Source organism: Eurosta solidaginis, chromosome 4, assembly GCF_040869045.1.
Source record: "Eurosta solidaginis isolate ZX-2024a chromosome 4, ASM4086904v1, whole genome shotgun sequence".
In the NCBI taxonomy this organism is placed as follows: Eukaryota; Metazoa; Arthropoda; class Insecta; order Diptera; family Tephritidae; genus Eurosta; species Eurosta solidaginis.
The window spans coordinates 13,278,635-13,303,930 of NC_090322.1; the positions used below are offsets into that span (position 1 = coordinate 13,278,635).

The following is a 25,296-nucleotide window of genomic DNA, read 5'->3' on the forward strand; positions in this document are numbered from 1 at the left end:
ATCAAAATGATTCTCTGTTTATTTGGCATTGTACTCGTTATGCCTGTTTTAAAGTTGTAGCGCAAATTTTTTGTTCGCAATATGGTGCGTAAATGATGCAATGTTGCAATGAAGTGCGTAAAAATATGCAAATATAGAATGTCTGTCAGTCAGTGAAAGTCGACGTGGAGCTCCCGCAGTTGGTGAACTATTTACCTCAGGATACTTACATAGCTTGCAATGGATTTCAGATAACTCTCTTTTTTTTTTTTTTTTTTTGCTGACCGCGGAGAGGTATTCAAAAACCATAACCACAAGTAGAAATCCTGCTTTTTTGGTGCATATGATTCACATAATAGACGTATTCTGCTAAACGTCATCCCATCATATCAAATGGCTGTCGCACCTAAATGGTCGCGCCAGCACCTTAATAGTGCTAATTTCCGGAGCATACTGAATCAATATCTGGCAAAGGACCCTCAAAACCCCAAAACCTTCGGCTAGTCTCTGTTTCGCTACAGAAAGAAGCACCAAGCTACTCAGATAAAATATACTAACTTTATATTGGGTAGTGTTATCGATGTTGATGGTCCTTTGCTGTAGTAGGAGCACTTGGGACCTGCTAGTTCGCCCATTTTCGTGATTTTTTTTTGGAGCGGTTCTTCTCAAGAGGGAAGATGCATGCCAAACTTCAACTGTATTGTTTTACCCGTTCTCCAGATATAGCTACCGAAAGTCGACGCAAAGCTTTTTAAAAAGGTTTGAGCTGCATAAGTAGGCATCGCCACGCCCATTTTTTATTTGTGAAATTTTAGCATTAGATATAGCTTTTTAAATTACCGAGATATCACGTCAATGTGTCTAGAAACGTGTTTTTGTATTTTTTTTTTATATAGAAACTGGGCGTGGTCATCAACCGATTTCCACCTTTAAATTATGAATGCGCACATCAAATTTCATCACTGTCTCCTTTACCGTTTTCAAGGTATCGCCACTGTAAGCCGATTCAAACCTCCTCTAATAAGTGGGCATTTCCACGCCCATTTTTAAAATTTGTTATGCAGATCGGGTCAGTTCTACTCAGGGAACCAGATCGGGCCAATTTTACACAAGGAACCAATGTGCCAAATTTATAAATTATAAATATGGGCGTGGTTATATTCCTGTTACTCCCTTTTTTAGTGGTATCATTACTGGTGGTAGGAAGAAGATGTGTGCCGCAAACATGGTACCCAGGTACCTCATTCATCATCATCATTTATTGGCACCCAACCGCCTAGGCGATTTTGGCTGTTTTGTAACAAGCCACGCCAGCTATACCTGTTTCGCGATAACTTAAGCCAATTGAGTATGTTATAAAGCGACACGGGCCCTGTTTTTAAATCTGTGTTCGTAAAAATTTAGTTTTTTTTATACAAAACCGTTCAAACTAAAACTAGCTGATTTTGAGTTGTGACTCTGACGCATATGTTGGCGTATCAAACTGCTCTACTGAAGAAATTAATTGAAAAATGTATTGCCTTAACACTGAACTGTTACTATTTTGCTTGTGCGGTTGCACCACCTCACATCTTTTTGCTCTGATTTTAAGTTGAAAAAATGACATAACCTAAATGGAACACATGCCGCTAGCTTTGCAAAGGGCACCAAACCAGGATAGTTACATAGTTGCTGTTACATCAGCTCTTAAACGTACTATGTACATATGTACATAATGGCATTTTTGGTTAGTAATTTTTATTTTTACCGCCAACTGATTTTTCAAAAATGTAACAATTTCTCAAAGATTAATTAAAAAAAGTGCATTTAATAATTGAAAGGGACCGTTGAAAGTAAGAAAGTGTATATATAGCCTACAGCTACTGTGCCAACATATGTATGTGTGTACATCCATCTATCGGTCATAACTCTATACCTAAAATCACACATACACGTATTATATATGTGTGTATGTGTGTATTATTTAATATTTAACCTTACTAGTTACAACTTCTTTTATTTGAGCGCCAGCTTCCAGCTATTAATAAACATTGTAAGTGGGTAAACTCACTATACAATGAAAACAACAACAACAAGAAATAAATTGCCGTCAATGGCTTCCCATTGCGCGCTTAGCCCAATTTAAACGAAAGACTTAAGACACAAACTCGCTCACCAGTTCGCATGCCTCTGGCATTTAAATGATTCAAATGTATTGTATAACGGGAAACAACAACAAAGCTAATGATAGATACAACATAAAATTAGCGGAAAATAAGCAATGAGGATGTGTATAGCAGCTACAAAGCAAAACAATCAGAAAACATAATAAAAAACTATAAATTGATAAAAGCAAAAACCAAAACAATGTCAAACAATTGTATGTATGTATTTTGAAAACAAAAGTAAGAGTATTTGACCATTTCACTCGTAATTCGGGCGCATTAAACTACTTTTTGTCGGCTGTTGTTGTTATTGTTGATTGCTTGTCAACAACACAGTGAATTTCAGTTAAAGGGTGCTTATTTGATTTATCATGGGTTGGACATATTAAATGCGTTTCGAGTTGTTTTTTTTTTTGTTTTGAGAAACTTAAAGGCAAGACAGGGAATTTAATAAAAAATTAGTAAATTAAGTTATTAAGTTTATTTATTATATACATTTTTCAAATTTATAGAAGCGTAAACATTGAACTTGAATTTGAAAGGCGGTTTATTTATAAAGCAGTTTAATTTCTCTAACTTGCTGACCGTTTTTGTTTGTTTATTTCCCTGATCTCTTCCTTATTCTTTTTATAAACTAGGTATTTATGTATTGCAGTTATTCCGATACAAAAATTTAATCGCCTAAGCGATTTGGGTGTTTCGTTACAAGTCACGTCAGCTATCCCTGTTTCGCGATAACTCAACCCAATTGCGAACATCAAGTCTTACTCTATCTGCCTCTGCCAACTAAATCGAGGTCTCCCCTTTATCTGCTTCCACAATGCGGTGTCGACTGAAATACTTTCTTGGCCGCAGCGTCTTCGTACATTCGCAAGGGCTTTGGGTGTTTATTTGCTGCATTATCTTCATATCTGCGTACAGCTTATACAGCTCATGCATATACCTCCTTCGATACTCGCCGTCGGCACCATGGACAGAACCATAAATCTATCGGAAAACTTTTCTCTTGAATACTCCAAGAGATATCTCATCTTTCCTCGACACCATCCACGATTCTGAACCATACATCAGGAGAGCTTTTATGAGCGGCTGGTAGAGCGTGATCTTTGTTTGTCGAGAGAGGACTTTACTTTTCAATTGCTGACTCATTCCAAAGTAGAACCTATTGGCAATAGTTCTGTTTGCTTTCTAAGCTGACATTTTTTTACTGTTAATAGCCAAGAAAGAACAGTGTTTCCCAGAAAGGAAAAGGAAAATTAAGGACAGGAATGGTAAAATAAAGGAAGAATGGAAACGAAAAATTAAATAAGAAAGGCAAGCAAAAAATTACTATAAAAGAAATTAGAAGAAAGGAAATGATTAGAGAAACAAAAAACGGAAAGGGAACCGGTATAAAACCTGAGGCAGAATCTATACCATCGAATTGAAATCAGAAACGGTATCGAAACCAAAGTTGCAATCGAAACTGAAGCTAAACCCTAACCGACAGTGATCACCTTCCCTTTTCGGTTTCTTACGCTTTTTTTCTTGGCTTATTGATATTTACCCCAACTGCTTCTCAGTCCCTCTGCCTCTTGAAAACGTTCAAGTTTGGTCGCATGGTTTCCAGGCCGCTTGGTCTATAAACTCTTGTTCCTTTTTTCGTTGCTTGATCTATATAATTTTTCTTCTTTTCTCTTTACTCTTGCGATATTTTGATATCTTGATCTCTTGAGCGCTTTGTCTTAGTATCCTGCTCTTTTGATATCTTAGTTTTTTTAGTGACCATATTATTGCGCTAGCCGCCAAAAAGGCACTCCGAAGGCTTTAGGGAGCAATTGTTATCTTGTTTGGGCTCTTGTTGTCGTGATATTTCCGCATGCTACCTCTTGTACTGTTAATTTCGTTGTTTTTGTATTATTTGTCTCCTGGTTATGGGAGCCTGTTTTTTTGATTTGTTGCATTTTTTTCATTTTGATATCTAGGTATGCAGGCTTATTGATCTCTTGGTCTTTAACTCCTTTCCTCCAGTCATTTTCACTAAACTGTTCTTCCTTTTCCTACAATTCGTGGTTTGATACTTCAAATTTTCCCAAAATCATGTCGGCTTCATCTTTCGGCCGAAAAAAAATTGTGTCCAATTTCCGGAAGACTTGCTCTACTAAATAAGCCAAAACCTCGGCAGTACGAAACTCGTAGCAATCTGAATCTTTCGAATTTATTCGTTCTCCCTCTCTCTTTTCCAATATTGGTTTGATGGAGCAATAGATTTCTCACGAAGCAGTAAAATCATCGGGATAGTCTAGCCTCTCTTATGTTTTTACAACTTCCTCTCTGATTTCAGTTAACTCGTTCTCTCATTAGTAGAGTTTTCACCCTACTTTTTGAATGTTATAAAGGCTTTCTACATCTTTATGGCCTCAAAGACTATGCCCAGAACGTATTTATCTTCCTTCCCTTCAGAAACCTCGCCTTTTTGTTCCTCCCATTAGGACAAGGTCTTCTCTTGGGAAGAGATAAAAAGGTGAGAGAAAATATATCGTAGTATTCTCTGGGACGAAGAAAGATCGTTCTACGTATTGTTTCCAAACATGCACTGCTTATTGGACGAGAATACTTAACAATAACAAATGATCTCCGAGGGAGCGTGTCATTATTCTGTATTACAAAAGCAGAATTTTAGAAAGCAGAATTTTAAAAAAGCAGAATTTTAAAAAGCAGAATTTTGTTTTTAGAATTTTGTACATTCAGAATTTCGACCTTTTTACGATGCTATGGTGTAAAGGCTTAAGAATTATAGGTTTATAGTTGGATTAAAAAAAGTAATGGCAGCTGTTAGCATTAGCCATACTTTCACTGGGATCAAAAACATCGACGTTTAGTCGAGCTTACGTATAGATTTAGGGATTTTCACAGTTACAGAACTGTAAAGCTGGCCACAAGAGAAGAAAGCGTTCCTTTAAAATACTTGGCAGAAATCTGCATCCTCCATATTTATTGTATATATCCTACGAAACTGAATACAAGTTCTTTAGTCGAGTGCGTTTATTCTTCAAATAGTGCATAAGTGTAAAAAATACATGTATGTGTAATGTGTGTATATGTGTTAGTATAAAATAATTGTGAAATTCATATTTAATAACTAAAAACTTAACTTAAAATGGAGCCTATGATTTAGTGCTCCGAGCCATTTAGAAGCTTATTTGTGAACACGTCAAAATTTATAAAAACAAAATGCAAATGAACAACCAGCAATACTCTCTGTCTTTTTCAACTTCTTCCATCCTCTGTATCGCTACCTTCACTCTAACGGGCGCGTTATATATGTAGATAGATTGAAGCTTTCTTCATACGTCTTCCCTTCACTGACTGTCTGTTGTCTCTTTTTCCTCCTGCATTCGCTTTCTCTCTCAGCCTGATCTTTTTATCTTTTCTAAAATCTCTCTCTTGCTCTTTATGCCACTCGTGTTTCCTGTGTCCATTTTACGCCGCCTTGAAGAGCGCATACATATTGCTTGGCGCCATATAAATGTAACGGCCATAGCGCGCATGTTGCGTCGTTGCGCCCTGATAATTCTGTTGTGCTCCATCGTTCATATAACTGTCATGCATTCGCTCATAAATTGGTTTATGAGGCGCCATCATCGGATATGCTTCAGTATAGAGTGGTGCGCGCTGATCAGCTCCTCCACCCATATCCTGCATACCGTTGCGTGGATCATCATGCATATAACCAAGAAATTGTGAAGCGCGAAACGGCGCTTGAAAGTTCAATTGTGGTGGTGGCGGCGGCGGTGATAGTGGCCCATGCTGCTGACCATGTGGCAAAGGTGGTAGACGCGGCAGTGGCAATGGAGGTAATGGCGGCGGTAAAGGATGCTGCCCTGTTGGCAGCTGCGGCGAGTGTCGTTGATAAAGCGTTTGTTGTGATGTGGATTGTTGTTGTTCATGAGAGGTGGGTTGCTGCTGTTGATGTGGTTGTGCTTGCGATGGTGGTAGCGGTGGTGGTGGCGGTGGTGGTGGTGGAGGAGGTGGTTGCGGCTGTGGTGCGTATTGTTGATATTGACCTGGTGGCGGCAACGGTGGTGGTAATGTGTTATAAGCTTGTGCTTGTTGTTGTTGCTGTTGATGTTGTTGCTGCTGCAGCTGTTGTTGCTGTTGCTGCAGCTGTTGTTGCTGTTGCTGCTGCTGGTGTTGCTGTTGCTGCTGCTGGTGTTGCTGTTGATGTTGTTGTTGTTGTAGATGCTGTTGTTGTTGGTGTTGTTGCTGCAACTGTCTGTGGGGATGTATGGGATGTTGTTGTGGACCAATATTCGGATGATACAGTACGCTCATGGGCAAAAAATAAGTTGAACTCGTGCTATACGATTGTCCGCTATTGCGCGCCGCCATCGCGGCTGGTGTATCGGCGGGAAAGACATGTGGCGCCGTACGCCCTGGTCCGATTTGTGAGGATGGCGAATAGACGTGTGGAAAGTAAATATGTGAAAATGTTTGTGGCGCCTCAAATTGCAAGCCCGGTAAACCATTTGTCATATCATCTAATTTGCGTGGATCTTGCGAGCGTTGTTGAAAAGGAAGCAGTACATTTGGTGAGTTTATCATAGCGCCGGAAGAGACTGCTGAGTTAGCGCTTCTGCTAGACATTTCCGATGCCATCTCATGCTGTTGCTGCGCATTATAGCCGGGATCATAGAGTAGACGTGACGCATGCATGAAGGCGTTCGAAGGCGCAAAGCTGCCGCTATACTGCAGTTGTCGCTTGTTCACATTGCTGGCATGCGTTATGGTCGACTCCGTGACACCGTTTTGGCTGCGCCATAGCAGCAGCAGTAGCAATAGCGGCGACATTGGCAATTGCATTTCTTTCCTCACAGTGCAAAGCTCGGATCTTGATTGGATAATTTGTGGAATTGTATGAAACTTCTATTCCCAAATTTGTATTAACATTTTTTTCACTCTGCAGCTGTGGAAGTAGAGAACAAAATTTAAAAATAAAATACTTTTTCAGATTTACGTGACTTTTTCTTGTTTATTTCTTCCTTATTTTTAGTTCTTCTCCCTCCCCGTTCCCCAATTTTTGTTCAAAGTCTTTGCATTTACCTTTCTCCATCTTCTACTTTGTGCCCTAGCTCCTTTTCGTTTTCTTGCAGGTTTTTTTGTTTCATCATTCATCGTTCCTCTCTTTACTTGCTACTCATGATGTTTCCTTCCTTCTTCTTCTTTAAAATTCTCCACCTTAACCTGTCTTCCTCTTGTTCACTACAACTGTCTTACCTTTTATCGCGCATTTTTCTTTATTTCATTTTGTTCATCTTCCAATAAATCTCCCCCTTTTCTCTACCACTTTTTCTTTTCCACTTTTACCTGTTTCTCTCATCTTCACCGCCACTTTCTCTTTTTTTTTGTTCACCTACCAGTGATTATCACTTTTTACTCTGGCTCCTTTTGCCATTACTTTTTGTGTTTTTTTCTAATAATTTTTCTTTCTCTTTTTATACCGTTTGTTCTTTTCAATACCTCACTCTTCTAAGAGGAGGAACAGAAAACGAAGAAAACGAAAATGGAAAAGGATATGCTTTCTCTTTTCTATATTCTATCTACTTCATATTTAACTCCTTCCTCTATGCCTTACTCATAACTATTTTAACTTCCTTTTTGCTTTCCATCTTCTTCTTTAGTCTTCCTCTTTCTTCCATAGTTTCTCTATCAGTACCTACCAGTGGAAGCAGAGCGAGTTGGTCGGGTACCGTTCGAAAGGCAAGGGGGAAAAGGTTTCAAAATATTTTTGTTGTTGTTATTGGACTACCAGTGAAAATACTCCCCGAAGTATTCGAGAACTGCTATTGTTGTGAGAGCTTGCCGAATATAGGTCGGGACGTATCCCAAACTTCTAGCACAAGTATATCGGGATCGATATGATATGACCATGCCGGACCTTCAACTTCCTCCTCCAATCCCAACTCAAACGAAATTTAACGTACTCCCTCAAGAATTAGCTATATCTTAGACATCTAAAGAGAAACAGGATGATCTCTGTGTCGCTCTTAAATAGCCTTTTATATACTCCCTTTTTATGATTGTATTCGGCCTACCTCGAAAGCCTGAATACGACCTCGTGAGCAAAGTGAACTGAAAGTGTATCAAAATAATAGGATAGGAACGAATTGGACAGAATGGATCGATGATTCGATCTTCTCCTCTAATACACCTAAAGGACTAAGCTCATTCGCATCAAGTGCCCTTCATCTTCGTATCTGAGTCTCACAGCACTCGCCATCTATAAAATAAAATGTAAGACGCGAAAACCTACGAAGAGATTTTAGGCCGAGCTTCACTTCCAATTTTCGTCGTGCTCTTTTTAATTTTTCCTACAAATTGGTGGACGGGATCTACTTGTTTTATGCCGACTCCGAGCAGATGAGTTTTCAGTGAGAAGCTTTTCATGGCAGAAATACACTCGGAGTGCTTGCCAAACACTGCAGAGCGGTGACCCCGCTTAGACAAATTTTCTTCTAAACTTGTTTCTAAAATTTTGATATTGTTTTGCCCGGGTTGTGAACCCAAGATCTTCGGTGTGGTAGGCGGAGCACGCTACCATCACACCAGGGCGGCCGCCGTGTTGTATTTTAAAAGAAGTGTTTCCGGTGCAAACACAAAATATTTCGCCAGTCTTTAAGCTGAGACGCTTCAAATGTACAGTTGGATCTTCTATGAAGCTGATGCCTTTTTAAGCTTACCTTGCTGATAATCCTTTCAAGACCCGTTTATTTTAGTGCTAATAATACAAAATTTCTTTGGCAACCATCTACTGCGATTAACAACCGTTAACTATTTGGCTTCCTGTCTCTGCTATGAGTTTTTATTAGAAAATGTCACGCTGCGCATTAATTAGTCTTTCATACAGATCTCGAAGAGTCTACAAAAATTGTAAAGTAATATCATACCGGCGCATATGAACTTAATCTACCACGCAGCAGACTTCACTGACTGCATTCATTGCTCTCATCCGCAATCCATTTTGCTCTCGTTTGACGGCGTTGGTGGCTATAGAGGATCGATATCAGTTCCGGAGGAAGTGTAATTCTATCGCTAACCCATGCATGGACTATTTTTTGTTGTTTGTGACGTAATAAAATGTCGCAATTTTTGCTTTGCTACTTCACACATTTGCATGGTCACGGTCATGATTAAATGATGCAATGTAATCGATACCTGTTTTGGCTGGTTTTCCCTTATTAATGAGCTTATGTAAATTAGTCTAGGGCTTTTTCACAAACTATTGTATATAATGGTATACTATAGCTACAAGTACAGAATGGAAAGTGAGCAATTCGCGACTCTTCAATACTCCAGGCCAGGGGTCTGTAAAAAATTGCATGACGGTTTCGTAATAAAGCTCTCAGAAATTGCGTTATTTTATTCTTTGAGGCCGTCCCAGCTACTAAATAAACTAATACTAATTTGTAGTAATTAAAGTAGTCTATGAATAAATATGCGCCTAAAATTATGTTATCCAGGCTTACAAAGCTTTGAGAGGGTTGAAAGTATATTTACATTCATATATACATATATAAGAGCTTAAAGCTCGCTAAAGCACATTAATATGCTGCCTAGTGATCATCCCATCATTTGGTGCTTGCAATCTAACCACTAGAAGGGCACACCATAAGTTATATGAGGTCGTCTGAGCTGCGTTGCATCTGAACTGAAATAGACATTCAAATTGGAGCTAGGCTGAGTTGGTACACTCGTTAGCTGAGTGGCTTCAGGACTTATTGGCGGCGTAGTTGCCTCCAGCGTTTGTTTCAACAAATGTGAATAAAGTAATGGTTGTTCTTGAGACAGTTGGCGGTGTTGTTGTTGTGACAAATGATCTCTTAACGACGGTTGCGAAAAAACACCATCGGCATGCTGGATGAACAGCTTTTGTGTTTTCGTTTCATGCGTTGGCTCATTTGCAGATTTGTGTATGGGTTGTGGTAATGAATGAACTTGCTGTAGTTGTTGTTGGGATAATTGTTGTGCGTGCAGTGGTGTATTTTGAGGCCAACGCTGTTTTTGTACGAGCAATTCATCACGAGATCGAGTTGCCTGCTGTTGCGATATAACTGGGCATGGGTAACCTTGTGTTTGTTGTAATCTTTGAGGACGTTGTTGTTGTTGCTGTGGATGACTACCCTCCTGTTGTACATGGTTTTCTTGTTGTAAATGATATTTTTGTTGTGTTTGTTGTATAAGCTGCTCCTGTTGTTGTTGCTGCTGCTGTTGTTGTGCTGTATAATATTGTTGTGATTGGTAATTTTGCTGAGTTTTTTGTAGTTGTTTTTGTTGTAAATGCTGTTGTTGTTGTTGCGACAAATATTGCGAAAGTTGTAATTTTTGATATTGTAGTTTTTTTTCTTCTAATGGTTGTTGTCGCTGTAAATTTAACTGTTGTTGGAATTGTTGTAGTTTTTGTTCTTGTTTTTCGTTCTGCAGTTGTTGTTGTTGACGTTTTTGTTCCTCCAAGAGCTGTTCTTGTTGTTTCCTATCAAATGATAGCGATTGCTGTCCGCCACCCGCATTCTCCGATGAAATGCGAGCGTCTTGGTATTTCGTTTGGCCGCCACCTTCATATTGAGCTCGATTTTGTTCACCATTGTAAGGTCGTTGTGTCACTTCTTCGCTAAAAATTGCTTGCAGCTGGTTATCCGCGATTTCAGATTCCACAGCATTATAAGTCGGCAACGCCCAGGACTCTGAAGGCTTTGACAAATAAGCTACATGATTCTCACTTGATACATACCGTTCGCCCTTAAGCACAGCTTCATTACCTATTGAAGGGCGCTGAGCCGCTAGCGGTCTTTGTAGCATATGTACATTTCTTGGTGTTGCTTCTGTACTTTGTGACGAATTCACGTTCAGCTGTGACAGTTGATAAGGTGTGGTGCTACCTTGTGCAGTTTCAGTTGATGACGCTGTAAAGTCCAATTGAGTTTGAGCGCCAGAGAAGTCGACGTGCGTTGGAGCGTCACCAAATTTTTTTTCCTGTTGACTATTTTGTATTTGTTGTTGTTGTTTCGCTTGCGCTCTTTTCCATAGCAAATAGTCGGCAAACTCACGAAAAATGCGTTGATATGGTGTTAATGTTTGCGTTTGTTGTAGATTGTTGTTGTTAATAGTATTCACTTGCTGTGATGTTGACCCTTCTTTGAGTTGTTGCACTTCTCGCCGCATTGACTGTGGCGCTTCAAGCACTTCAGTCTTATTTGGCACCTGATTTGGTGCATAAAATTTAGACGCAGCATCCACATTTTGTTCACTATTGGCTGCCTCTGCTTGTGGCACATGGTAATTAGGTGTGAAATTCAATGAGGGCTGGTCGACGTCACTGTCAGCTGTCAAAGCGGCTGTTTGATAATTGGGCTGACTATATGGTGTATAGTAGGCGTGGTGATTATAGCCTTCGGGTAAAGGCGCGCTGTAAATATAGCCGGAATTATATGTGTGGACCGGCGCTGCGGTGGCAGTTGGCACAATTGTAGTAGTTAGTGGTGTTGTTGGTGGTCTAATTTTAATTTTTGCTGCGGGCGTCGTAAAGCCATAGTCAGTGAGGAAGTACGGTGACATAGCTGGGCTCGTTGGACTCACTGGTGACGCTATTAAATTGTTGTTGTTATAAGGAAGAGATTGTTGGCCTGGAAAGTGCAGCTGTTGCTGTTGTTGTTGCTGTGAATGCTGTTGTTGAAACTGTTCCACGGCTGGCGCAATGGTGTACCGAGACGCCTCGCCTTTGTTCAACACACCCAAAGCTGCACCAATACAAAGTGTCAAACAACAAATGTACTGTGGGGCGGACAAATAAAAATGCAGGGAAAATTTTTATTATTTTTATGGTGATAAAGACTAATTAATATTTATTTAATATTGCGCAATGTCTTACGTTCTTGAAAAATTTTTAATTTTAATAATCGCTTAAACTTGAAAAGTGTTCGAACAAAAACGCATCAAATCTCTGTCATTAAAGTTTTTAAGCAATCGACTTGTTTGAAGCTTAGATATACATACGCGAGTGTAAATATTGAGTCTCGAAAACATGCGTTTTGTGCTCTTAATTTTGCACCGAGGATCCCTTGAGAATTAAAATTTTTTAATAAGCAAAATAAAATTGAAAATCTTAAAAAGGCTTCTACCTAAGGCTCTGCCGCTCATTACAACTTGGCACACACCAAAGAAGTTGCACTTTTTTTTGAAAGGTTGCAGGTCAGACGCCGTTCTGAAGAGGTACTGTGCTAACTCAACTTAAGGTCCCCGACTAAGGTGACATCAACTTTTATTTCAAGCCCAGGTACTGTTAGTCAAGCATACCCAAAAAGACGGCCAAGTTTCACGCTTCACCGATTCGCCAGAAAGTGCACGGATTTAAATTCGTATATTTGAACCAATTCCGCCCGTATTTGGAACAAAAAATAGCCATGGAAAAAGGAAGAATTGGCATTAAAGGAGAAAAATGTAAAAAATTATTATGCCAACACTGATTATGTTGCTACTGGAAACGTTTATCGATCATGAAAAAGATAGAAAGTTAGGTTAGGTTGAACTGGACAGTCAATAAAGACCTCACATAGACTGAGTGTGTCCATCAGTGAGCTGCAATTATTCATCTTTTAAGGTTATTAGTGGACTAACCAAAAAATGAGTATTAGTGCGTACACAAACAAAGAATATCAAGCCCTTATATCCACTAAAACACATTTACATAGTCATGCTTCGTAAAATGAATAACCGCTCATAAGCCACGAAGCTGTTCAGTACTCGATCGTCTTATTGAGCAAGAAAGTCAACTGTGTTATACGAAAACACTAATTGGAATCAGTAAGACTAATAGTGCAATAAAATGAATATAGTCATATAAGCCTTCTGACGCTAGCAACACAACGATGTACACGAAACTAAACTGAATACAGCGCTAAAGAAAAGCCGATAGTAAACGAAGTATACAGTGTATTACACACGAAACCAACATGCTACTGAGTTAAAGCGACTATGATTTCAGTTTATACTTAACAATGTCATATATGTATGAGACATATGTGTTACGGAGCACTCGTATGTATTTTCTATTTTATGTGCTAATCACTCATAGTATTTGTCTGTACTTGACTAAGTACATACACATTTAGACACAATTTTTTGGCTCATAACTAAGTGCACTAATTTTATTAGTACTCAAAGCAGATAACTGGTGTCCGTAGTCTTACCAGAATTTGTTTTCACGACCAAGCGAAAACCCCCTAATTATGTACCAGAACTTATGTTATAGAATAACTCCTTCCTCTTGGCAAATACTATAAGTTTTCTAGGATCTAGCTTGAATTCTTGCCTCTAGCCTTGACCTCGAGAGCCCAGGACACGAGCACAAAATGTGCTCAATCTCCAGAAGGCAAATATAAGTTAGTATGCTCATCGTGCGCCTTAAACTTTTCTCTTTAGAGATAGGAGCCACTTTATGAGTCTGTCGTAGGATTTGGAGACGACCTTGGAAATTTTGCAGCTACGCGCTTTTGTCCTTCCTCGCCTTTCCTGCTATAGATGTAAGGTCCGGCCTGAGCGAAGCGTCTTCAACGCTTCTTTGCATTCCAAGACTGTTTGAGATTATTGCCTTGATCGCCACTTGAATATTAATATATATATATTGAGGCGACTGCGACTTAAGCACGCTTCCTCCAGAGCTTCTGCTGCTTTCTCCACGGTTACAATTTTTGTCTTAAAGACACTGCACTGGTATCGCAGCCTGTACGATGTACTTATTTCTGGATGGAAAAAGTAAACAGCAGACCCGACGCCTTCCACAAATTTGCAACCATCAGTGTATACGTGTATAGTTTGTTCTGTCATTTCCGCGCCCTTGAACCCTCCCGCTCTATTGTAGCCCAAAGATCTTTTTTGAAACTTAAACCAAAACTACGCTTTCTTGTTGGTGGTTCATTTTAAAAACTGGTTTGCTTTATTCCATTTATCGAACCTAACCAAAATTTTTGAAAAAGCCATATTATCTTTTGCTGCAAATGCGAAAATAAATCTTTTAATTTTTTTGGCGTTTTTAAATTTTTCGCAAATTATTGAAAATAATTTATTTTTGATTGTCATTTGTTACATTGAGAATAAAATCTGAACCTTCAAGCAAACGTATTAGATTTTTGAATCCATTAGGCATTCAATAAAGCAATAATGAGATAATTGAGAATTTGTATATTCGTATGGAAGACTGAGTGCAAACAGGGCTTTAATGTAGAAAAATTTACTAATTATTTCATTAACCCCCTATGTGATATTGGTATTGCGCATGTATATTTGTATTATTAAGCGGGGATTGACCTCATTGCTTTTAATGTGTTTTTGAAGCAATTTTTTAATTTATTTAAAAAATTTATATCATCATATTAATATTTTTTCTAGAAATTTGTTATAGTTGCATATTTTTTTGAACGTCACTTTTTTATAAAATTATTTTTTTTTTCAGTTTTTTTTGTTTCACTGCTACATATTAATCTCAGCTCACCCACATAATTTTTGTTATAAATATTATTTCTTAAAGTTAATAATAAAAATTTTCTTTTTATGTATTCAATTCAAAATTGCTTGAATTCTTTCTTTACATTTTTTTACTGCTTATTTTGAAATGTCAATTCCCACGCTTACCGAACAATGCATTCTTTTAATTTTTCCAACAATCCCGTAATCCTTTTTTAAGTTTAATCAAGCGCCTGCGTACTGCTAATACCTAAAATCACCTGTCGAGTGTTGCGTGCGTAACAAAGCCCAAACGTTTTTATACAAACTTTACTCAATAGCTCGATCTCTTATCTATCACCTCATACTTTTTTCTATATGCGCTATAAAAAACTATTTATTTTTACCATAAATTTAAAAAAAGTGAAAATTAAATTTATTGTGTAAATAACAAAAAAAAATACTATAATAAATTCGGCTGATATATTACTAAGCTTTACGCCTGCGCAATGACTTCAAAATGTCTACTTTTAAGTTGGAATATATGCAAAAGAAATTACAATTACTGTTACCATTACGCCTGCTACTGATTTCCACATAAGTTTTATTAAATTTATATATTTTTTTTTTGCTTCATTTTTTTACTATTTTTAATTGTTTATTTATTTGTTGCATTTTATAAAATTTTTTTTTTTTTGTTTTTTTCATTCATAATTTTCACAACTTAGTTTTGACAGTTGTCATATTCAAAAGATTTGTTTATTATGTAATCGTATTCATCATACATATTTAAGTGTAATCGCTCCCACGCGTGATCGAATCATATTTTTGTTACCAAGTCAATTGCTTCTTTTTTTGTACTGCAAGGGCTGACTAACGCTAACATGCGTCACGTTATAGTGCTGATGAAATGTTTTCTGCTAGCAACAAGCATCATCTGGTGGCAAAGATCCTGAGCCAGATAAATAGTGTTGCATGTAAGTGTAACAATATAGATTTGAGCTAGATAAATCAATTTGTGAGCCAGATAATTTGTTAGTTTCTTATTTTAGTTTGGCCACACTGCTTTAAATAAACTTGCTTTTTCCAAAATAAATGTGGCCTTTAGCCTTATGTATTAAATGAAACGCAACTGCGACGTCTGTCGTCACAATTCATGTGCACAAAAATATCACGAACTCTGCTTCTCTAGTCTTCCAGTGCTCCAGAGTATTCCCTTGAGAATTGATCGTGATACGGAGCTAGAAAACTCACCGGATGATGGCTAATAACTCAGTAGCGATAGTTTTAACTTTTGTTTAAGGATTTTATTTACTTATACATCGCACACCTGCATCTAAGGGGAATGAACTTAAAGATTTATTTAACTAATTCAGTACCGAGAGGTTTCCACAATCGATTCAATACAAGCTCCACTAATCGATAAACGGCTTGGTAAGCAGTGTTAGCTTTTCTTTGGCGCATATGAGAGGTCATTTTTTGGGCCCTAATCAAATTGTCCAGCAAATATTAAAAATGGTCTTAGCCGCTCACCAGCAATCTTCATTTCATTTTACTCTGACTACTATCCTCGAGACTACATAGTTCTTTCCGGAATATGCTTAAAGGTTAAAATGTTTCATAAAACTATGGATTTTTATAAAAAAGATTTCATTTCCCACTTACAAATTGTCCCGAAGTACAAATGTCGTTTTCGAAAAAAATCATTTTCAAAATATTTGGATATAAACAAATTTGAAGACTGCAAAATTTACATATTCGCGAAAAGTTGTGCCATGCTTCAACGCATGAAAAAACTATGGCGTTACCCAGCCCTTATTTAGAGTTTTATTATTCATGCTTTGTGCTGCTTCGCACAATTTACACGTTTATGATTTGTGTGACAAAAGTTGTAGGCGTGACCTTGAAAATGAAAGAAAAAATACTCTGCATACTTACATATGGTGGCGCTTTATATAACCAACACTTTAAAAAATTGTGTTGATTTAAAAAAAAAAGCGGGCGCGATAAATTGAAAATAAATAAAAACAATTAAGGAAGGCTAAGTTCGGGTGTAACCGAACATTATATACTCAGCGTGAGCTTCAATTGTACATTTCATTTCAGATAAATTACTTTTCTACATAACACGTGGCACCGCCCATTAAAAAAAAAAAATGTTTCCCCATTTCCTCTTACAATAAACCTTGATAAGTGAAATATCATTGATTCAAAACTATTTTTTACTAAGTTATAGCTTATTATTCTAGTCTAAATTTGTTTTATATAAAAGTGGGCGGGGTCTTTAACCGATCCCGTCCATTTTTACTAGAAATATTTTCTGCTATAAGGAAAATATGTGTACACAATTTCATTACGATATGTTAATTTTTCTCGAGTTATGGCTCCCGAAACATAGAACATTGCTTTGTCATAAGAGGGGCGGTGCCACACCCATTTTTAAAAATTTGAAGTTTTTCTTATTTAATGTTATAATTCATTTTAGAAAGTAAAATTCTATTGATACAAAGCTCTTTTTCGCTAAGATATAGCTAATTATTTTCGTCTACGACCCTTTTAAAAATCTTGTATATAAAAGTGGGCGGGGTCTTTAACCGATCCCGTCCATTTTTACTAGAAATATTTTCTGCTATAAGGAAAATATGTGTACACAATTTCATTACGATATGTTAATTTTTCTCGAGTTATGGCTCCGGAAACATAGAAAATTGCTTAGTCATAAAAGGGGCGGTGTCACGCCCATTTTTAAAAATTTGAAGTTTGAAATGAAATACCATTGATATATAGCTCTGTTCGAGCGCAAGGTTTTTCGTAATAAAACAATATAATTTGCCACATGGTATAATCGTTACAATTTTCGCACTTTAATGTCGTCGCTATTGTTACACCCATTTTCATCGTTGGTCAACCATCTACACCATCATCTACAAATTCTCGCATATTCGTCATTATCTCACACTCACTCTCTTGGATTGGAGTTCCAATCGCACTCTTTCATCGCCACCGTGAAATGCACCCACAACACACTCTTGTGCGTGACATCCACCTCGCCTCCACATAAAAAATAAAAATCATGCCTTTTGGGCCCAACAACAATCACTTACATTTACTAATAATGTCCCGCTAGGTCAACTTGTAAAATATAGCTGGCTACGTTTCTACATATGTACATGCATACATACATACTTACAAGTGTACAACAAACTAATATCTTCTTCCTACTCACATTCTCTACCTTTTGTAATAATTACAGTCCAACTCTTGATACGGTCACACGTATGTAACCGCGAATTTAAGTAATAAATAAATTTAATATTGCAAAATAAAGGTCGTACTTTTCATTTCATCGAAGGGCATTAAAAAAGGCTTTGTGCCCCACCAAAAAGGTCTTTCGAGCCGGATTCTAAATACCGGCTCAGCATTGAAAATAAGGTTTAACAATGTCGGAACACGGAGATGGAGATGACGAATCAACGCCACGGCCAGCTGCGTCGAACAAGATCCGCGTTAAGGTTCGCCAGCGATAACTTACGTTGGAGCGCATGGAAAATTCTCGAGCGAATTTAGCAGAGTTAAATACAATGCCTGAGTCGATGCTCAAGGTCAAACTCGAAATGTTGCAGCGCCAACTTGATAATGTCGAAGCGATTCAGTCTCACTTAGAAGAACTGGATGAATCCAAGTTAGAAGGTGCGCATCGCAACACGTGCGAAACAGCGTATTTTGTTTTTAAATCAGCCATTATGGAACGGCTCGCTCTTCTTCGTGCTGCTGAACTTGAAACATTAAGTACCACCCGTATTTTACCGTCAACATCACATTCAAGGTCCCATCTACCAAAGCTGCAATTACCAAAATTTTCTGGCTTACATGCAGACTGGTTAGACTTTTTCGATATGTTTTCAGTACTCGTTCACACCAATAACGAATTATCAGAGATCGAAAAATTTCAATATCTTCGATCATGCTTAACCGATAAGGCGGCCCTGGTGCAGGCCTTGGAGGTTACAGCCGTCAATTATCGCAAGGCTATCGAGCTACTCACTGCGCGGTATGACAACAAACGTTTAATATTTCAATCACACTTGAGGAGAATTTTCGAAATTCAACGTGTTACGAAGCCATCATCCTCCTCCACTCTTCGAGAATTTAGCGATACTGTCAACGGCAGCCTACGTGCAATGCAATCATTAGCATCAACCCCACAAATAGCGGATGTTCTATATATGCTTACGGCCAAGCTTGACGAAACCACTCAACCCAAGTGGAAAGACGAAGTTGCTACGAAATGGAGCAATACAACTGCGTCATTTAAAATGCCTTCTTGGGACGATCTAGCTAGATTTCTAGAGCGTCGCTGTCAGAGTTTCAATATCATCGAAGTCAGCCCAACTCCCTCACATACATCAGCAAAGGGAACACTCTTTTTTGCAAAGATATGGCTTATTTTATTTGCCCACGGCCCTTTTAAATATCTTTTATATAAAAGTAGGCGTGGCCCTTAACCGATTTCGTTAATTTTTCTTCAAAGCATTCCTTATAGCGAAAGCAACCTCTCTGCCGAATTTTGTTACGATAGGTTTAACGATTTTTTATTTATGATTAATAATATTTGTAAAATTGATTTTATCACAAGCACGCTGAGTATAAAGAAGAAGAATCTGAGTTCGTCTAAAGCCCAACACTGGCTACTTTGTAGGTTCTACTTATAATATCTTAAGAGCGAGTTGCAGTTGTACCCCTTCGTCTCCACATTCAAGCAAAGCCCTTCAATGTGATATTCACTTGCGTCCACACCTCGATGCATTAGAAGATAACGCTTCCTTTTTACGAGCGCCTATAAAATACCCCTGATGCATCAATATATAGTAAACTGAGAACTATAGCCCTCTCTCGACAAACGAACAGAAGCTCTACGGTTAGTAAATACCCTATTTAGGTATCAGGACTTATGGTTTAGAATAACTCCGTCCTTATATCAAATCCTAGAAGTTTTCTATGACCTAACTTAACTGCTGCCTCAAGATCTGGAAACTCTGCCGCCTCTAGTAGCTAGAGCCTTGACCTCGCGAGCGCAGGACTCGAACACAGAACCGGTTCATGACCTTAGGAATTTTGCAGAGTTTTACAAATGATTTACGCATTGGCGACTGCGATTACCGAAGATTTGACGACGAGCTGTATGAGCCTAATGCACACATCAACATACTTCAGCGAATTAAGGCTGGGCCACGTTATGCGAATCAAATAATATGCTCCGACCCCGACGGTTTTCTATTGGAAACCCGCCTATTTAAGCAAAATGATATCGAGGCCCCACTCCGCTGCAACGGCCATGTGCAAAACGATTTAAGTTCGCTTGATGAGTCCAATTTACGCCACTAAGCACAAAAAAGAAGAAACTTGCGCGATTCGTTGGGCGGCCAAAGCCGATTAAACGGTTAAGCGTCGATGAAGTAATGTAAGTTAGTGTTTTAAGGCCAAAGGTTAGTTTATGATATGAGAATGAAAGCTCAGAAAATAATTCTATCGGCTCCCGTATTTCGAAGCAAGAGTAGCGGGATACCCCAATTGAGCCCGGAGGGACAGGTGGGGGGAGATTTGGTCTGATTTAGTGCTCAAATTCAAGGGATTCTTTCATATTTTATCCTACCTCATTCTACTTCTATTGGATGTGCTTTCTTATGCGGCTAGGAGACGGGTCAGGTTCAAGTTAATCTCAGGTGGGAGGCAATGTCCTAACACACCTGCGATTTTGCCCAGTTCGGCTATGTATTCTCGGTAGTATACGCGATGCACAGTTAATTATCGCTTCAATGATGGCTCAGACTCTGTGGTTTGATCGCAGTCGTGATTTGGGTGCAAGTATAACTCCTGCACCTTATATATTTGGGGTTTGATAGCTGGCACCAGACTGAAATCGATATGGATACCTAATGATAGTCTTATCTGGTTTTTACATATCAACGGTCGTGAGCTTAGGCGTTGATAAAGTTGAGTTCATGAAGTGAAAAAAACGAGGGAGATCAAAGGTATAGCAGATTATTTTGCAACAAAGCTAAATGTTGATTGTCTATCCCAATTTTCGAGCAGTCCTAACTTCTGTTAACTACTTCTTGTGGAGAAGTAAAAGTTAAAAGTGTGGTTGGAACACCACTCCGTGTTTAACTATTTTTGGTTTATAGCCACCGCTACGATATTTCACGGGCCATCTCTTGAAGGTCCGATAATCGTTCTTTTAATGACAAGTGCTAGTGCTAATCTGTATTGCCAGATCTTTAGCTCGTTGGTTCATGGTCAAGAGGGGTATTAAAGGGACATAAAGCTTGAAGGCTAATCTTTATGACCGCAAACGTTCCACCACCAACCTAAATGGGCTAAATAGCTTTGGGCTTTTTGTTAGCTACCAGAATTTTTGTAATGGAGAGTGAACGGGATACGTCGCTCTCTTTGTTCTGAAAGGGGGACAAACGCTCACATGACTCGTTGTTTTATTTTTCTTAACACGTCCTTATTTCTTGAAATGGCGACCACATCAATGCGTTCCAGAAATAGTCGTATGAATTAAAAAAAAAAAATACTTCTGAAAATCCTTGAAACTCATTTAGATAAAGACGGCAGCAGGCGTTGAACTTAAGGTGACTCGAATACCTTACGTGCATTTTTCTAATGTACAAAAATGCCTTGCTGCTTGGTAAGCGGGCCAACTCAGTTCTAAGATATAGCCTGACAAAATAACCGTTATATGCCGTTATTCTATTATCATCAATTTTTTTTTTTTTTTGTTTATTATCTAAAAATAGATATTTGGTTGTACATATGTATGTATGTGCAGCTATTCTTTGATAAGGCATGACAAATGGGGGGAACAACTGAAAGCTTCTTATCAATTCGAATTCGCTATCATGAATAAGAAGAGATAGTGTACCTATTATTTGATTAGATAGCCAAATATAAGGGCGTATCGAGTTTGGAGAAAAAAATTTATTTTCTGAAGGTCTTACCTATTAGAGGACAGTCATACATAACGGACAGCTGGCGCATACTCCACTTGAACCACACACTTTCTTCCTGAGAGCAATATTCGACAGCATCGTATAATCGTCGTCATCAAGACCCCTTAAGCAGTTGATCTACCACAATTTTCTATCTTTTCCACCATCTCTTACCCTTAGGACGTCCGCTTAAGTAAGTCGTATTTATAGGACCGCTATAGACGCTTCTTTTTTCGTTTTTGTTGTTGTTGAAGCCGTGAAAACATATCTCAACGGTTTAAGGGAATGTGGACAGTCCTTTGCTGATATTAATCTGGCTCGCTGCGGTATTTACAAGGTTGTACTAGCCCAACTGATGCGGGAACGATTTGTTTCACCCCTCGCGCCTTCATATATGTCGCTGTCGCCGTCGCCAAGAGGGCCGTCTGTGCATGGAAGAACGGGTAAAAGAAATGACCAGAGCTTGGCTTTCATTTGCCGAGAGATGATTTTATTTCTCAGAAAAAGAGCGTAAATTCCAGTGTTTTCGATTGTTGGCTCAGGCTTATCATTCTCCCGAAATATTTCATCGCTCCCTCCAATTAAGGAAACAGATAAGTGTTCCGTCAATTTAAGAACTCTCGTGGTATAAACTACACTACAGATATGATCTAAATTATTGCGATTGCAGCCTTTCAATCTTTGTATATTTGTGAGCATTTTGCCGATCAGATTGGGGTTGCGAATGTTGGTTGTGATTAGGCTGTGATCCAAGTATTTCAGGAGCCGGGGATCAGCCTCAATACATGAGGCGGGTTTCTTAGCGCACGCTAAATTGTCTTACTGTTGGTCCAAATACACCTGCTTTTCCTATCCTGCCATTGAAGTCGACAATGACGACTTTTATATCATGACGGGAGCAGCGTCCGTATATACACTTCAGGCGCCTTCTCGCAGTTTTCCTTGGCCGTTACATGAAGGCAAATGTATGATATTCAAGAATTTTGCCTATTTGCGGATGGTAGCCGCAGATGGTAGTCTTACTCCCAAGCACGAATCCAACAACGAAACTGCACTAAGCTGCTAAGTGTTACATATTTTAATGGCTTCTTCCCATGCTCCGTCCATCACATCTCTTGGATGCCTTCAGGAGGACATCGACCAGCCGGGTAGCGGCCTTATGATCCCCATTAAGAATACAAACAATCCAGATGCATGCGTAAAAAGGATTTTTTTGCTTTACATGGCGGGACCAAACTTAGCGGACAAATTGTATACGGAGTCGCTTGATCCAAGAAAGACACCCGCTTGTAGCCGCACTTCATTTAGATCACACGCTACCGATGAAATCCCCCAGCTAAACATAAAATAGATTATCTCAAAGTGAGCTTTTTAGGTTGCTGCTATTATTATTAGCTCAAAACCAAAATGAGCTCTGTTGCTACCAGAGTATATGAGGAATCTCCCAGCTTACCCTAAAACCTACTATATGGCAGTGAGCTTGCTAGGTTCCCGACTTTTTATATTAACTCAAAACCAATGGAATGTTTAGTAGCTAGTCATAGGATATTTTTGAGTGCAAGCTTCCGGTAGTCGTGAGATGCTTGAACCGCCTGCGAAGCAATCGCATTGGTGCACTGACGAAAAAATGCAGCCCGATATCTGAGAAATCTGGTTATTTTACTGCATAAATGAGATTTCTGGAACGATATGAAATTCTACAACGCCTGAAATGTCCTTGGTGAAAGCTACCAAGCTCTTACACGACTTTGCGACCGTGAACGTGTTTTTTTTCGTTTGTCTAATATCTTTGCTATTACTGTTATTTTACAGAATATTGCGCTCACTCGTAGTGAAAGTAGTGCTTGTTTTTTTAACCGCTAGAACGCTCCCCGGATGTTTAAGGAAGTGTTGTGAATTTGGGTAGTCCTTTCCAGGATATGAATCCGGTCCTAGCACCTTCTGCTACTGATCCGGCTGCCGTCTGAGTCTTACGACAGACATGCATTGCTGCGGGTATATTAAACATTTCTTAGCCTTAAGGGATGACGGAGATGTATGACAGGTATGGCCAAACGAATTTAAAATACTACTCTGTGAGCATTTTTTCAGACTTTGCGGTATACGCAACTTTTAGTTCGCTGAAATAGCTGACGAATAATATTAAAAGCTGTTTTGCCTGTAGCGCACGAGAGGTAGTTATAGAGTTCTTCTTAAGTTTTGTATTTTATTTTTTAACTGTCCTTGTTTCCGGCAAATCCAGTACGAAAATTACCAAATTTTTTTTTTTTTTCTTTTTTTGCTTATTTTCTTTACTTTATTTTGGATGATAAAAAAGTTGTTTTAGTGAAAGTCTAGTTGAGGAGTCGACTGCTGATACACTACCAAAAATATCGAGAGAGGTGTCAAACGACGCGTATTGACATCAGTATTAATAATCCGAAGGCGTAAAATAAAAATGTTAACTCATTCAAAAGATACTAACGAAAAACTGAAAAATGACCCGCTGGTCCCTCCGAAACGGGGGGTGTATCCAAAGTATTTTTGCGCAGAACACTTTTCTGCGTTGGCGGCCTTCGCCCGAGATTATAAAAAATTACCCTGGGTGGGTCCAACACCGGTTTCGAGACCAAAACTATATCCGCGCAAAACACTTAGGATCACAGTTTCTTTTGTGGGTACAACATTACAACAACCACATGAAAATCGCCAACTTCAACTGCAAATATTTCCGCCTTCGTATTATTATTCTCGAGATTAATACGCGTCTTTTGACACCTCTCTCGATATTTTTGGTAGCGTATTAGCAGTCGACCCCTCAACTAGACTTCTACGAAAATTATCTATTTCCGCTTTCGGGTTCGTGATCCTGGGTCCAAAGCGCGTCTTTTGACACCTCACCCGATATTTTTGGACCAGTTTTAGCAGTTGTGAGATAAAGTAAAAAAATACCTACAAAAAATAGATGTGCAGAAGGTCTGCACAGAAATTTTGAACGCACAACGAAAACTCTGCTCCTACTGCGCGGTCCCACAACACCATTGTGAATAATGACTAAGTGTGATATCTTATCTGTCTACTGCCTGACAGGATGTTCAATATGGCTACTTTTTAGCGTTTTGACAGGTGCAGAAGGTCTGCACAGAAATTTTGAACACACAACGAAAACTCTGCTCCTACTGCGCGGTCCCACAACACCATTGTGAATGATGACTAAGTGTGATACCTTATCTGTCTACTGCCTGACAGGATGTTCAATATGGCTACTTTTTAGCGTTTTGACAGGTTGTTCAATATGGCGGCGCCTATCTTCAGCGGGTGATAGAATGAGACAGCGATAGTAAATTAAAAATCAGGTGATCCAATCACTTTGGAATTTTGGCGTCTATGCAGAAGATATCACACTTAGTTATCATTCACAATGCACAACACTGGTGATAACCAGTTTGCGTGTTATCACACAAGCAAGATTGCGCATGTAAACAAAAGATCAGCTGTTTTTATGGGCAATTTTTACGTCATTTTCCTTTAGCTCTTTTTTTTCTCTCTTTCATTCGCTTAAGCAGTCAAGTGTGACGTAGATGCGCAATCTTCTGTGTGTGATTTGTGGCGTGCTATCATGATGGAATTATTTTTATTATTATTCTGTGGGTCAAAGATGACTTGATACGAAACTTTCTCATTTTTTGCGCTCTCACGAGGGATTTATCTCAAATTTGGGCTGG

The 25,296-nt window shown here is 38.7% G+C and overlaps 1 protein-coding gene across 1 annotated transcript in view; it reads left to right on the forward strand.

Moving 5' to 3' along the window:
* Flad1 (Flavin adenine dinucleotide synthetase 1) overlaps positions 1–25,296 on the forward strand; it is a 48,522-nt gene that overhangs the window by 15,137 nt on the left and 8,089 nt on the right. The gene's annotated exons all lie outside the window — the stretch shown is intronic.